This window comes from Macaca thibetana, chromosome 5 (genome assembly GCF_024542745.1).
Source record: "Macaca thibetana thibetana isolate TM-01 chromosome 5, ASM2454274v1, whole genome shotgun sequence".
In the NCBI taxonomy this organism is placed as follows: Eukaryota; Metazoa; Chordata; class Mammalia; order Primates; family Cercopithecidae; genus Macaca; species Macaca thibetana.
In genome coordinates this window covers 138,346,811-138,362,093 of record NC_065582.1, presented here as the reverse complement: position 1 = coordinate 138,362,093, position 15,283 = coordinate 138,346,811, and the positions used below count along the sequence as shown (strand labels likewise).

Here is a 15,283-nt window from a genome sequence, read left to right as displayed (position 1 = left end):
CGAATTACTATAAAGCATATGAAAGTCTCGATCGTGCCTTCCTTCACTAGTGGAAGACAAATAACTGTCACTAAAGCAAAAAATAAGTTTCTGGCACCTTGGCCAGTGTGGTTTCCCTTCTCAGGCTCTTCTCCCCTGGCCTGGTTTTTGCATTTCCTCAGTCTGTGAGTGATAAATGACCAGTGTATTCTCTTTTACCTTTGTCAGGGCTAATGTTCACTAACAAATGTACAAGAGAATAGGATTCCAAAAGTGATGCTTTCCTAGGAAATCTGTTAGCAGAGATTTTGAATTAGGTCTGTCATATATTTTTAAATTAAAATGCTTAACACATAGGCTCTTTTTAAAAATTCCATCAACATTTCAGTGGGATGGTATTTCAGTGGGATGATTCTTTTATTTATTTCTTGCAATTAAAAATTGTTCTAAACCTTAGCAGCATGTTAGAATTATCTGAGGAGCTTTTAAAATATTCTGGTGCACAGGTCATACCCTGCATACCCCACACCAAAAAAAATTAGACTATCTGGGGATGAATCTAGGTATTGGTATTTCTTTTTTTATTATTGTTTATTTTACTTTAAGTTCTGGGATACATGTGCAGAACAAGCAGGTTTGTTACATAGGTATATATGTACCGTGGTGGTTTGCTGCACCTATCAACCCATCATCTAGGTTTTCAGCCCCGCATGCATTAGGTATTTGTCCTGATGCTCTCCCTCCCCTTGCCTCCCACCCCTCAACAGGCCCCAGTGTGTGATGTTCCCCTCCCTGTTGTCCATACGTTCTCATTGTTCAACTCCAACTTATGAGTGAGAACATGCAGTGTTGGGCTTTCTGTTCCTGTGTTAGTTTGCTGAGAATGATGGCTTTCAGCTTCATCCCTGTCCCTGCAAAGGACATGAACTCATTTGTTTTTATGGCTGCATAGTATTCCATAAAACATAGGCTCTTACTCTGGAATAAGTTTAAAGATAAACTGAATATTTGAAGAAAGAACTACCTAATAAGTCTAGGTTATGCCTAGACTTTCGTTGTCAAGCTTCATCATTATTTGATTTAAGTGAGATGATTTTCATTTTTAAAGTCCATAAATAAGCCAAGGGTGGTGGCTCATGCCCCAGCACCTTGGGCGGCTGAAGCAGGCAGATCACTTGAGCCCAAGAAGTTTGAGATCAGCCTGGGCAACATGGTGGAACCCCATGTCTACCCCAAAAAGCTTTTTTAAAAAATTAGCCAGGCATGGTGGTGCATGCCTGTAGTCCCCAGTAGTCAGAAGGCCAAGGTGGGAGGATCCCTTGAGCCTGGAAGACGGAGGCTGCAGTGAGCTGAGATTGCACCACTGCACTCCAGCCCGGGTGACAGAGTGAGACTCTGTCTTAAAATAGTAACAATAATAATAAAAAAGACCATAAATAAATTTTGAATTTCAAAAGGATATTTTATTTTCATAGAACCTACATTTCCCCATCAGTTCATACTCATATTGACATCTGAAAATATTCTGGAGGCAGCAGAGTACCTTAGAGGTGAGCATTCACTTTGAGGAGAGACAGACCTAGGGTTTAGCCCTAGTCACCTGGCTGACTACATCTTGGATAAGTCTCTTTACTTATCTAAGTCTTAGTTTTCCTAACTGTAAAACTGAGGTAAATAGTATGTACTCCCTTTGAAAAGCCCCAGAAGGCAGAGATAAATGTCTACCTTTGTGACTTTGAGTAAACTAGTATATGTTCTGTGTTTCAGTTTCCTCATCTGTAAAACGGGAATAATAGGATGGCTAACATGTAAGCCAATGGTGAGGACTAATAAAATTGATTCATGTAAAACACCTAGACCAATACCAGGTATATGGTAAGAGGGTAATCAAGAAGACTGATTGTAATAGGATCGTGGTGAAGAACCAATTAGATAACATCTTTTAAAGTCCCTGGAACATAAAGGGAAGTATTATCAGTCAGGATCCCAACAAGAATCAGAAGGCACATAAACAGAACCAAAGACAAGAATCACATGATTATCTCAATAGATGCAGAAAAGGCTTTTGACAAAATTCAACAGCCCTTCATGCTAAAAACGCTCAATAAATTCGGTATTGATGGAACATATCTCAAAATAATAAGAGCTATTTATGACAAACCCACAGCCAATATCATACTGAATGGGCAAAAACTGGAAAAATTCCCTTTGAAAACTGGCACAAGACAGGGATGCCCTCTCTCACCACTCCTATTCAACATAGTGTTGGAAGTTCTGGCTAGGGCAATCAGGCAAGAGAAAGAAATCAAGGGTATTCAGTTAGGAAAAGAAGAAGTCAAATTGTCCCTGTTTGCAGATGACATGATTGTATATTTAGAAAACCCCATTGTCTCAGCCCAAAATCTCCTTAAGCTGATAAGCAACTTCAGCAAAGTCTCAGGATACAAAATTAATGTGCAAAAATCACAAGCATTCTTATACACCAGTAACAGACCAACAGAGAGCCAAATCAGGAATGAACTTCCATTCACAATTGCTTCAAAGAGAATAAAATACCTAGGATCCAACTTACAAGGGATGTAAAGGACCTCTTCAAGGAGAACTACAAACCACTGCTCAGTGAAATAAAAGAGGACACAAACAAATGGAAGAACATACCATGCTCATGGATAGGAAGAATCAAAGTCATGAAAATGGCCATACTGCCCAAGGTTATTTATAGATTCAATGCCATCCCCATCAAGCTACCAAAGACTTTCTTCACAGAATTGGAAAAAACTGCTTTAAAGTTCATATGGAACCAAAAAAGAGCCCGCATCTCCAAGACAATCCTAAGTCAAAAGAACAAAGCTGGAGGCATCATGCTACCTGACTTCAAACTATACTACAAGGCTACAGTAACCAAAACAGCATGGTACTGGTACCAAAACAGAGATATAGACCAATGGAACAGAACGGAGTCCTCAGAAATAATACCACACATCTACAGCCATCTGATCTTTGACAAACCTGAGAAAAACAAGAAATGGGGAAAGGATTCCCTATTTAATAAATGGTGCTGGGAAAATTGGGTAGCCATAAGTAAAAAGCTGAAACTGGATCCTTTCCTTACTCCTAATACGAAAATTAATTCAAGATGGATTAGAGACTTAAATGTTAGACCTAATACCATAAAAACCCTAGAGGAAAACCTAGGTAGTACCATTCAGGACATAGGCATGGGCAAAGACTTCATGTCTAAAACACCAAAAGCAACGGCAACAAAAGCCAAAATTGACAAATGGGATCTCATTAAACTAAAGAGCTTCTGCACAGCAAAAGAAACTACCATCAGAGTGAACAGGCAACCTACAGAATGGGAGAAAATTTTTGCAATATACTCATCTGACAAAGGGCTAATATCCAGAACCTACAAAGAACTCAAACAAATTTACAAGAAAAAAACAAACAACCCCATCAAAAAGTGGGCAAAGGATATGAACAGACATTTCTCAAAAGAAGACATTCATACAGCCAACAGACACATGAAAAAATGCTCATCATCACTGGCCATCAGAGAAATGCAAATCAAAACCACAATGAGATACCATCTCACACCAGTTAGAATGGCAATCATTAAAAAGTCAGGAAACAACAGGTGCTGGAGAGGATGTGGAGAAATAGGAACACTTTTACACTGTTGGTGGGATCGTAAACTTGTTCAACCATTATGGAAAACAGTATGGCGATTCCTCAAGCATCTAGAACTAGATGTACCATATGACCCAGCCATCCCATTACTGAGTATATACCCAAAGGATTATAAATCATGCTGCTATAAAGATACATGCACACGTATGTTTATTGTGGCACTATTCACAATAGCAAAGACTTGGAATCAACCCAAATGTCCATTAGTGACAGACTGGATTAAGAAAATGTGGCACATATACACCATGGAATACTATGCATCCATAAAAAAGGATGAGTTTGTGTCCTTTGTATGGACATGGATGCAGCTGGAAACCATCATTCTTAGCAAACTATCACAAGAACAGAAAACTAAACACCGCATGTTCTCACTCATAGGTGGGAACTGAACAATGAGATCACTTGAACTCGGGAAGGGGAACATCACACACCGGGGCCTATCATGGGGAGCGGGGAGGGGGGAGGGATTGCATTGGGAGTTATACCTGATGTAAATGACGAGTTGATGGGTGCTGACGAGTTGATGGGTGCAGCACACCAACATGGCACAGGTATACATATGTAACAAACCTGCACGTTATGCACATGTACCCTAGAACTTAAACTATAATAATAATAATAAATAAATAAATAAATATATAAAAAAAAGAAGGCACACAAACTGGGATATGTTGGGAAGGATTTATTTATAAAAGGAAGTATAGAGATGTAGGTAGAGCATAGTAAAACTACAAGGATAGTGCAGGAATCCAGAGCTGAGCCATCACCACACCTAACCAAGTGAGGAGGGAAGGGAAGGTTACCAGAACCTAGAAGGCGAGGGTGTCTGTGGCCCAGGCCACCTGGAAAAGAGCACGTATCATCCATCCAAGGACACAGATGGCCCAAGGAGACTTCATAGCAAGAAAATCAGGAGAATTAATATCCTTACTCCACTCTCCTCCCTCCCTCCTTGCTGGGCTCTCCATTGGCCTAACCCAGAAGGAAGCCAGATGGTTGTATGTGAATCACACAGGAGCGAAGAGCAGGCTGGTGAAAGGCAGAGAGTGGACCAGCAGGGAGAGGGGCAGACAAGAAACATCCAGCACAGTACACCCCTCAGCATCCATTTTTTCTTTCCTTCTTTTTTAAACAGAGTCTCACTGTAGGCCAGGCTGGAGTGCAGTGGTGCTATCTTGGCTCACTGCAACCTCCTCTACCTCCCAGGTTCAAGTGATTCTCCTGACTCAGCCTCCCAACTAGCTGGGATTACAGACATGTGCCACCACACGCAGCTAATTTTTTATAGTTTTTGGTAGAGACGGGATTTCACCATGTTGGCCAGACTGGTCTTGGACTCCTGACCTCAAGTGATCTGCCCACCTTGGCCTCCCAAAGTGCTGGGATTACAGGCATGAGTCACTGCACTCGGCCCATCTGAAAGTGGAAATCATATATGCCCTCTTCTATTATCCATTCCATTTCCCCTTTGCCACTGCCAACACCTTGGCTGGAGGAGGTGTCCAAATATTCATTCCTGTAGGATTTGGGTTTTTGTTTAGTCTGGTCTTTGTGGGGTTGCTACAGTTTTCCATTGACCAGGACTATTAAGAACACTAGGAAATGAAGCGAATGCATTCCCTAATTTTTAAACAAAGTTCTCTTTGCCATAATTGTGAAGTACCAACCCAATTTTCCTCTGTTAATCAGGATAATCACCCCAGCTACACTGACCCCCTTCAGGGCCTATAAATTCAGTAGTACAAGGAATCCCATAGTGGCCAGAGGGCCGTTCAACTTTCAATATTCCTTAATAAAAGGATTCTTCTCTTGGCAATGGAATCTCCAAACCTACAAAAACCAAAGTCACAGGGAAAGTAAACAACAATACTCTGGTGGGCTGCTAGATGAAATGGTGAGAGAGGCTGCTCCAATCTCCACCGCTTTGTTTCCAGACTCATGTATCCTGGCTATGGAAAAACAAAAGCATATAATGTATCCTGGCTATGGAAAAGCAAAAGCATATGATGGTTTAAGACATTTATTGCATCCTACAGGACCCTACCTGAACTTTGCAAGATGTTGTCTTCCAGATGTGATAGTAATTGAGCCTTTAAAAGGCCGTTCTTCTGTTCTATCAAGTCAGCTGCTTTGGAGTTATGGGACACATGGTAAGATATTCGGGGGCCATTGAACAAGCACCAGTGAGACTAAGAAAAAGCTAACTCCCTCCACAACATGGGTCATCTTGTCAGTCTCTGGTTATATCTTCCTATTCTGTCTCCGTTTTAAGAAATTCAACCACATCCCTTTCCCCAAGATCTCCTTGTCACCTATCTTCCAATTTTGTTCCTTCCAAGTTCCCATTGGCAGACCGATTTGTTTTTACCATTGCCCGTGAATCAAGGTAGATCAATGTCTCCGACTATCTCTTTTCCTAATGAAGTGAATAAACTTACGTGTTTCCTGAAGTTCTGGGAGGACTTTATTTCAACACTATCTATCAGGCTACCTCTGAATGAGGCTGTAGTACAATGGCTGTTTCCTGTTGGTATACATTTATGACGCAGATCTTCTGGTAAATCAAGCCAGAAATTTTTCTCCCATAAGCTGTTGGAGAACTACCCAAGAGGCCACTGGTGTGAGTTGAAGTAGAAGCAGAAAGAGCAGGTACAATGTGAATAGATGTTGCATGCTTATGAAGCTTTCTTGAAGCTTCTGGATCTACTAGGGCCCATTTTCACATATGCCACTTCTGTATTAGGATAGAAAACAAGTATGCATGACCAATTTCATAGTCCATTGAATCAGATAACACACAGCTCATGATAAGCAGCTTGAATCACATAAATATTTGATGATCTATGATTAAGCATTTAGTCTTTACCAGTAGCAAGTCAGGAGCTGCTTTTTAGATGGAAAATATTCCTAAGGGTTTGTGCTGCGGTTTTATTGGGGCTTTCCTGAAATGCCATAAAGCCAGCATCTTGCCCTCTCTTTGCCCTTTATCCCAAGCAGTACCAATGACAATTTGATTAATTGATAACTGAGTTATTTCTCCAGCAGAGGGTATCTCTGGACCTCTAAATATATGACCAAATAAATCCCAGACCCAACTCTGAATCTGCTTCCTAGAGCTACTTCTGATACAAGAGAAAACATGACATATTTAGATTAACTTTGAAAGGGTTATTTATAAAGGGACTAATTACAAAGGAGTGAAAACCACAAAAGATATACAGGAACCCAGGTCCAGCAGTAGTAGAACTGTCACCATCCCTAGGTTCAAAAAGACCAGGATGGGGAGAGAGAGTAAAGTAGAGCAGCGATCACTTTGAGGAGGTGAATGATCTGCTGTTTAGGGACAAAACAACCTCACTACAACTTCATTCCAGGGTTCCCAGTAGGTGTAATCCAATTAGAACCAGAGGGTTTAGGAGGACGTTGAACTAACCTTGCAGATTTTTGTTTCTAAGATAGAGTTTAGGATGGAGAGGAATGATTATTAAAAGGTGGGGAACACTGAGCCATTTTGGAGGCTGGCTGCAAAATTCAATTCCTACACATTATCAATACATACTAGTTCCTTTCCTATCAAAGAAGTTGATCTTCCAAACCTACATTCATACATCTGTGACTTACCTTTCTCTGATTTGGACATCACCATTGCTCAGTTGTTGAGCCATTGACACACTGATGGTCTAATGGGAAATCTCTCTTCTCTACCCTGGACATACAGTTCAAGTCCAAGCCCAGGCAAGGACTCACCTTTGCACACACTGCTATTTCATTGCTCCCCTCTGATTTCTCTCTTCCTTTTCTTTCATTTCTCTCTTCCTTTTCCTGCACCCAGAAATCACTCATTTTCCATGGTCCACCCAAAGACTTACTTCTGGAGACAAAAATAAAATAAATTACTAATTCCCAAGAATCTGCACTATATCATATTCTTTGGTGTTTGGATTTCAGCTACTTCTGACTGTCCATTTTCATCTGCTGTGTCTGCTGGGATGAGCAAACTGCAAAAAATCACTCTTCGAAGAGAGGGTGCGTTAGCACTTAAGGACTTTGGCAGGAATGGGTCTCGTTTACATTCTAACCAATTTATTCCAGTGTTGTTTTAGAGCCCCAAATAGATCTGTATCTATCCAGGCCAGAGGATGCAAAACTAAATGTAGGTTACATAAATGAATGAAGTAGGTCAGAATAGAGTGTAGACTGTGGCAAAATGTTGTGACCAAGCCCACTTGGAGGTATTCAAATTCAAAATTTAAAAAATACTCCCTTCTTCTCCTATATCACCATTTTTTCCCTCTCTACTGGATCATCAGCATACACACACACACACACACACATGCACACGTGCGTAGTTACTTCAGCGATTAAAAACAGAACAAACTTCTCATGATCTTATTTCCTTCATTGATTTGCTGCCTATTTATTGTAAAATATAGAAATAAGTGTCTCTCTCTTTTTTTTTTTTTTTTTTTTTTTTTGGTTGAGACCGACTCTTGCTCTGTCATCCAGACTGGAGTGCAGTGGTGCCATCTTGGCTCACTGCAACCTCTGGATCCCAGGTCCAAGCAATTCTCCTGCCTCAGCCTCCAGAATACCTGGGATTACATGCACCTGCCACCACGCCCGGCTAATTTTTGTATTTTTAGTAGAGATGGGGTTTCACCATATTGGCCAGGCTGGTCTCAAACTCCTGATCTCAAGTGATCTGCCCACCTAGGCCTCCCAAAGTCCTGGGATTACAGGCGTGAGCCAGTCCTCCGGCCCTAGAAATAAGGCTCTTTACTTGCTGTCTCCAACTGCTCTCCTTCCATTACAGTCAGGCTGTCATCTCTACCACTTCTAAAAAAAATACTGCTCTTGTTAAGGTCGCCAGTGACCCATGCACCACTAAGTCCAATGGTCAACTCTAAGTCCTCATCTTACTGAACCTCTCTCTTGGCAGCATTGGTACCACATCCCTTGGCTTTGCTCCTTGTCAGTCTCTTTTGCTCCTTTGTTCTCTACCTCCCTGACCTCTTAATAATGCTAGATTTCCTGCAAAGCATTTGATTTCTTCTTTTCTTTGTCTTATTCACTCTTTTGATTATCCCATTCCCTCCTGCAGCTTAAAAACCATCTATCAACTGATGACATCCAAATGTACACATCTAGCCCAGTTCTAATTAACTCCAGACTCACCTACCCAAATGCATTCTCAAATTCTCCACTTGGATGTCTAGTGGATACCTCAAGTAAACAGGAGATGAAATCTGAACTCTTTTACTTCCTCCCTCCCCAAACGGGTTCTGTCACCCTTCTCCATCTTGTCAAAAGCAATTCTGTCTTTCCAGTTGCTCAGGTAAATAATCTTAGTCACCCTTGACGCCTCTCTCTCTCTCACACCCAGGCCAATTTATCAAGAAAGTATGCTGATTGTGCCTTTAAAAAATATAGTCTTCCCCAGTGTCCATGGGAGACTGGTTCCAGATCCCCCAACAGATATAAAAATCCACAGATGCTTAAGATCCTTATATAAAATGATGTAATATTTGCATATAACCTACACACTTCCTCACATATACTTTAAGTCATCTCTGGATTACTTATAATACCTAATGCAATGTAAATGCTATGTAAATCATTGTTACACTATATTGTTTAGGAAATAATGACAAGAAAAAAATGTGTGTACATGTTAAATACAGATGCAACCATCCTTTTTTTTTCAAATTTTTTTTTTCAACAGCTGGTTGAACCCAGGAATGTGGACCCTGTGGATATAGAAAACTGTTTACTCAAGAGTTTTCATTTGGGATGATGAAAAAATTTTGGAGATAGAGAATGGTTATGGTTTACAACAATGTGAATGTACTTAATGCTGCTGAACTGTACACTCAAATATGGTTAAAATGGCAAATTTTTGAGATATATATATATCTATTTCAACACAATTTAAAACACACACACACACACACACACTTATTGCTTTCCCCATCTCATCCGTCACCACCATGGATAAGCCACCATCACCTCACCTGGCTCACACCAAAAGCCTCCTAACTTCTTCCTGCTTCTTCTCCTCCCACTATGCTTTATTCTCAGCACAGCAGCCAGAGTAATTAATTTAACTCTTAAGTCAGATCATGTTGCTCCTTGTCTGAGAACCCCACAATAGCTCCCCATTTCACTCGGAGTTATAGCTACATGTCCCACAAGAGCCTATAAAATGTTCCATGATCTGGCCTCCTGTTGCCTCTCATCTCCTCTGCAATAAGTTCCTGATCACCTCGCTCAGCCACACCCCGATGCTGCTGCTGGAGCCATAGGGCCTGCTCTCCCCAGAGATTCTTGGCTTTTGTTTTTTCGAGAGCACTCCTCCCTCCATTTTCAACTCCCTCCAATCCCTCCAAGTCTTTGCTCAAACCTCATCTTCTAAGTGAATAGCTCTCTGATTTGTTATTATGCCTATTTGCACTTCCTTTAAGGTTCCTCACTCTGCTCTACTTTTTCTTTCTTTTTTGGTGCATTTCTTATGTTCTAACATGCTGTGCAATTTATTTACCTTTTTTTCTTTACTGTTTGTCTCCCTCACTAGTATGTAAACAAGCACCTTTGTCTATTTTGTTCACAATTGTTATATCCCAAGAGGCTAGAACACTTTTTGACACAATGAATGCTCAATAAATATTTGTTCAGTGAATGAATAAATGAATGAATATGTTTGAAAGAGCACAAAATTATAGGCTTGCTCAGAGGATGTACCCGTCTTGATTCATTCCTAGTGGGAATTTGCAAATGGTATTTGGAACAGAACAAGCAGGTTCAATTGGAAGTGGTGAACAGTATGACCAGAGAGGAATAACTCCGTCATAAAAGTCCTTGAAATAAAGGAAGATAAGACCTTGGGAGTCTATGTAGTAGGGGGGCTTGATAGATACTGAAGCTAGAGAACAACTTGGCCACAGGCCAAGCAAAGCAATCAGTTCTCAGCCTAGAAGCCATTGGAAAATGGTCCAGCAAGATGAGCTCTGATCATCTATGTAGCCTTCTGTTTTAATATAAACAAATTATTTATTATCATCAAAGCCCGAAAGTGTATATAATGGCCACCTTATTCTTGAGTAATCACTAGCATGTTATGTTATTCTCTACTTTTTTCTGTATGCTTGAAATATTTCAAAACTTAAATTTATAAAGAAAAGGAAAAACTCAGAAAACCAAATAGGCCTGTGATTTGATAATTAGGTACCCATTCTATGATTGATAGCTTTCTACATGTACATAACTTTTAGTGATAGATACAAAAGGATTTTTATTTCCCCAATTTGGCCTCTGTCTTACCTTTTCCGCAACAAGATTTATCATCTTCCTCACTATCCCCAGTAGGAAAACCGTTCTGTCGCTTCCCCTTTCCGATCTTCCCATGTCTGTGAATGAGTCCACCATAGAAAACTTAGATTCTTCCTGAGCCCTACCCTTTGTATTCAATCTGCCATCAATCTATCAATCTGTTCACAGGGCTTGGCTTTTTCTTTCTTATACACCCTTCCAATAAGCCAGGCTAAGTCCTCATCAACTCATACCTGTAATTTGGCATTAATTCACTTAGTCCTCACAATGACCCTGTGAAGTAGATGCCACTTTACAGATGAGGAATCTGAATCAGAGAGGTTACTCCTTACCAATAAAGGGCTAGTAAGCAGGGAGCCAGGATTTGAATCTAAATCTAGAGTCTCTGCTTCGAGCTGTCTCCTTCAATTCACCCTATATACCCATTTCCCTAAAAGCCTGCCTCAGCCAACTGCTCTTCATCTTCAGCATTATATCTTCTCCCACTTTCAAGATCTTCCATAAGTGACCTCACCCTAACTGCTTTAGCTTTCACCAATTCCCGCTGCACTAGCTTCTTCCGCTTGCTCTGTTCTCACAGACACATTGTGCATCTCTGCCTCCAACCTGGAAAGGAAGACTTACATTGCAATCCACTCCCATCTACTCTTCCTTTCAGTTCCCAAAGCACCTATGGTCAGTCCTGCCCTGTGGCTCCTAGTTAGGTACCACCTGAGATGGTCATTTAAGTTTCTCTATGTAGGCGTCATCTCTCACAGGGCTTCTCAATCTCACCAGTATCAACATTTTAGACAGGATCATTCTTTATTGTGGGGAGCTGTCTTGTGTACCACTGAATATTTAGGGCATCTCTGGGCTTTATGCACTAGATGCCAGCAGCAACACAGCCCTCTCCCTTCTAACACCCACACCACCACCACCTTCCAATTGTGGAAACCCAAGTGTTTCCAGGCATTGCCAAATGTTCGCTGGGGACAAAATCAACCCCAGCAGAGACACTGGACCAGACTGCAAGCTTCTCAATCTCAGGGACTGCATCTTATCCTTTTTTTTATTTTTAATTTTTTTTGTCTTCTCCCCAGCTTCTGGCATCAGTGCCTGGCACATAACAAGAACTCAATAAATAGCTGTTAAATAAGACCCAACCAATATCAACACCCTTACATTATATCTGAGCTCTTTTTTTTTTCCACTCATTCATCTTATCACCCAGTATTTCACAGTGTGATGCTGGCCACAGAGAAAGACAACTTGATCGTGACCTTTTGACTGAGTGGAACGACAAAGGGGTGAAGACTGAGCTTCCAGAGCTTTAGCCAGCATTTGTGGTGGCTCATAAGTCTAACCTTTCATTCCAGACGTATATTTTTAAATAAATCCTTATCCAAAATAAAGTACCAAACCATGAGATGCCAAATGAAATTGTTAAAAACTCTCTGGCATTCAAATGTGTTTGTTTTTTCTTTTCTGTATTAAAAGAAAATATGGGGTTCAGCAGGCTTTAGTATCAGGCAGACATGCAGTCAAATCACTGCTCCCTTTTCTTGGAGTAACAGTGTGATTTTGGGCAATCAAATCTAGAAAATGTAGGTAATAAAAGCTGTCTTCTAAGAAAGGGTTTTCCCACTTCTACCAACATAGCCTTTACCATATGCCAGGCATGACAGATATACTAAGATCTTACTATACTACGCTATGCTAACTTACTCACTATACTAACATTATGAATCCCATCTTAAAGAAACAGAGGAACAGAGAGCTTCAGCCATTTATCCAGTCACATAAAAAGCAGCTGAGCCAGACGTCAAGCCCAGAGTCCATGAGCATCACAATAAGACTATCCTTGTGGATGAGAAGATTAAATAAGATTGCAGAGGCAAACATTGCTAGAACATACCAGCTACTCTCAGTTACTTTACCACTTTGTCCCCCAACCAGTTCCCTAGAACTCATTCAGCAACTATTTATTGGGTACTCACAAAATACATTTAAGGTAACCAAACAGGAGCAGGTATGGTTTTTCCCTCTGAAGACAAAATGGAGGAAGAAGACTGAGTAAACCAAAGTGAATCTTCAGCTCCAACTCCTCTCTTCTGAGCCAACTCCACCCCTGACTCAAAGGCAGGTGTTTCCCCCATTCAGGACCCCAGGAGACTGACTCTGTCTCCCTGCTATCAAAGCAGGCCTCAGGAGAGGCTCTCACACTTTTTCTCAGTAAGGTATAAATGACTGACACAATGTTAAATAGTAAACATGCTGTACTGCAGAGCTTCAGCAATGTCATGCTTACTGCAGTGCAGAGGCGTGTACATGTTTGTAAGCATGACATTTGTAACAGTCAGGGTGAACACAGAGAGAGGTTTCTCTTAAGGAACTGGCTCAGGTAGTTGTGGAAACTGGCAAGTCCAAAATGTAACAGGGTAGGCTGGCAAGCTGAAGAGTGAGAGAAGAGTTGCAGTTTGAGGCCAAAGGTGGTCTGCTGGCAGAAGTCCTCCTTGCTCAGGGAGGTCTGACTTTCATTAAGGCCTTCAACTGTGGATGAGGCCCATCCTCATGATGGAGGGTGACCCACTTTACTCCAAGTCCACTGATTTAAATGTTAATCTCATCCAAAAAGTACCTTCACAGAAACATCCAGAATAATGTTTGACCAAATATCTGGGCACTGTGGCCCAGCCATGTTGACCCATAAAGTTAACCATCACAACACATGAAATTTAAATAGTTTGACCCTTGAAAAACATGGTATAAACATTTACATGAAGATTTTCTTCTGCCTCTGTCACCCCTGAAATAGTAAGACCAACTCCTCCTCTTAATCCTCTTTCTCAGACTATTCAACATGAAGATGATGAGGATGAAGGCATTTATCATAAGCCACTTTCACTTCATGAATAGTAAATCTATTTTCTCTTCCTTATGACTTTCTTAAAGCTTTTCTTTTCTCTAGCTTACTTTATTATAAGAATACAGTGTATGATACACATAACATACAAAATATGTGTTGATCAACATTTATGTTATTGATAAGGCTAACATAAAATGTTAGGCTGTGAGTAGTTACATTTTGGAGAACCACCTTGTTCAAGTGTCAAGAACTTTGTGTGTGTGTGTGTGTGTGTGTGTGTGTGTGTGTGTGTGTGTGTGTTTTGTTTTGTTTGAGATAGAGTGTTGCTCTGTCACCCAGGCTAGAGTACAGTAGCATGATCTCGGCTCACTGCAACCTCCGCCTACCAGGTTCAAGCGATTCTCCTGCTTCAGTCTCCCAAGTAGCTGGGACTACAGGCATGCTCCACCATACACGGCTCAATTTTTTGGTATTTTTAGTAGAGATAGGATTTCACCACATTGGCCAAGCTAGTCTCAAACTCTCGACCTCAAGTGATCTGCCCTCTTCGTCCTCCCAAACTGCTGGGATTACAGGAGTGAGCCACCACACCTGGCCAGGTCAAGAACTTTGAAAGAGAAATTGCTGGTATCAGTCAGCAGGCAGGAGTATCTGGGACTAGAGAAAGGACTCCCCCAGCTCCCTGACCTCACAACACATGGCCACACCTGATAATATTCCCCTTGGTTTCTTCTGCAGCCTGGAATTTAGGAGAAAATATTTTCAAAAATTCTTATGTTTCCCGATTCAATAGCAAAGACAATGGCCTTTAAAGAAAGGTACAGACTTAACCTACCACTGCTTTAATTACGACCCAATTTTATTTAATTTTCCCCAAAGACCAAGAACAGTGGTGAGCAGAAAGGCAAACCACTGCCTTGTTTGTGGTTCCATCCTCTACCCAGCAGACTTGCTGCCCCATAAATAATCATTGCGAGAAAAAAATCACACCATGAAAGCCAAACAGCTCCCTAGTGTTCCCTTGCTTGGCATGACTTTCCAAGACAGCAGGCATCTTTATTTACAGATTGAAGTGTTGGGCCAAAATTCATTCCAATGCGCGTATCAAGGAGTATTCGATGCATGATCATTTTCAATTTACAGCAGCACAGGTGTTCCCAGTAAGTAAGTAGAGCGCGCCCTTCCACAGGCATTCTGTGATTACAGAAGCCATTCTTTGCATTGTTTTGCCTATTAATCTGCAGAGAGAAAGCCCGTGAGCTATTAGCAAATTCCCAACTTAGGCTGGAACTCGTGCATATCAAGGGCCTTTGCCAGAGCGACAAAAATGCCCCAGAGATAGGCAATGACTATTTGCCTGCTGGAAGGAAATGTGGAAATAATATATTCAGGCTTGAAGATTATCACTGAAGGAGCTGAGCTTCTTCTCCCATGCTTACA

The 15,283-nt window shown here is 41.1% G+C and overlaps 1 protein-coding gene across 2 annotated transcripts in view; it reads right to left on the bottom strand.

Annotated features, from left to right (window-relative positions):
* Window positions 1-15,283, bottom strand: part of TXK (TXK tyrosine kinase) — a 72,769-nt gene that overhangs the window by 50,354 nt on the left and 7,132 nt on the right. The gene's annotated exons all lie outside the window — the stretch shown is intronic.